This window comes from Lactuca virosa, chromosome 7, assembly GCF_052849685.1.
Source record: "Lactuca virosa cultivar CGN04683 chromosome 7, Lactuca_virosa_CGN04683_v6, whole genome shotgun sequence".
In the NCBI taxonomy this organism is placed as follows: domain Eukaryota; kingdom Viridiplantae; phylum Streptophyta; class Magnoliopsida; order Asterales; family Asteraceae; genus Lactuca; species Lactuca virosa.
This window is the reverse complement of record NC_136432.1, coordinates 175,884,308-175,885,311: the sequence shown is the minus strand read 5'-3', so window position 1 is coordinate 175,885,311 and position 1,004 is coordinate 175,884,308. Positions and strand designations below refer to the sequence as shown.

At 41.4% G+C, this 1,004-nt stretch overlaps 1 non-coding gene across 1 annotated transcript; it reads left to right on the top strand.

Annotated features, from left to right (window-relative positions):
* Positions 1-505: 505 nt before the first annotated feature.
* LOC145128024 (small nucleolar RNA R71) lies at positions 506-612 on the top strand. The gene has a single exon (XR_013716627.1). It is a non-coding gene; the product is annotated as a small nucleolar RNA R71 (small nucleolar RNA).
* Positions 613-1,004: the final 392 nt, after the last annotated feature.

Below are 1,004 nucleotides of genomic sequence, written 5' to 3'. Positions count from 1 at the left end.
AGCTGCTGGTTGTTCCTTTTGCTAGAAGCCTCGGCCAGTCTGCCTATATTTTTCTTCTTTCTGCTTCTTCTACTCTTCATATGGCAACCACTCCTTCTTTGGTTTTCTCCAATCTTCATCATATTTATCCCCACTTGAGTAGCAGACTTGAGCCTTTTTGTTCCCATTATCATCTAAGTAGCAGTCTTTGGTCAAGTGTGGACCATTGCATTTTTCACATCCAACTCTAATAGCATGAATTGACTGGTCCATTTTTTTCATTCTTCTGTCCATAGTATTAAGCATGGCTAGCACAACAGCCTTGTCTTTAGAACTTCCTCCGCCAATGCCTTTAACTCCATCATTCCTTGGATTGTGGTACTCACGAGAATGCTTTGCGAATTATTCAATTAACTCCTTAATTTCACCCAGATTTTTCTTTGTAAGTGATCCTTGAGAATCAAGGAGTTGCCTCGTCATGACATTCACCCCGTCATAGAATATAGACACTTCTTGTTGTATGTTAAGGTCATTTTGAGGAGAATTTCTTAATAATCCTTTATAGCGTTCCCAAGCCTCATAAAGTGACTCACCCGGATTTTGCTCAAAGTTGGATATTGCCTTCTTGAGTTTAGCTATCTTTGATGGTGGGCAGAATTGTTCCAGAAATTGCTCGCGCATATGTGCCCAAGTAGTGATTGCACCAGGTGGAAGTGCCTTCAGCCAGTGTTTTGCAGCTCCTTTAAAAGTGACCGGAAGCATCCTTAGCAAGATTGTCTCTCTAGGAACATTTGGGACATTGCAATATTTTGCAATGTCATTGACCTCATCTAAAAGCCTGTAAGCATCCTCATGATCCTTCCCAGAAAATGGTACATCCTTAAGCGCAGTAAGAATGTGTCCTTTCAGCTCGAATGTGGCAGTTTCAGGAATTGCAGGTTGTACTAAACCAGGACCAGCATCATCTCTTATCCGCTTCTTGTAGGCTCCCATGGAAATATCTGTAATGTTCACCATCTCGTTTT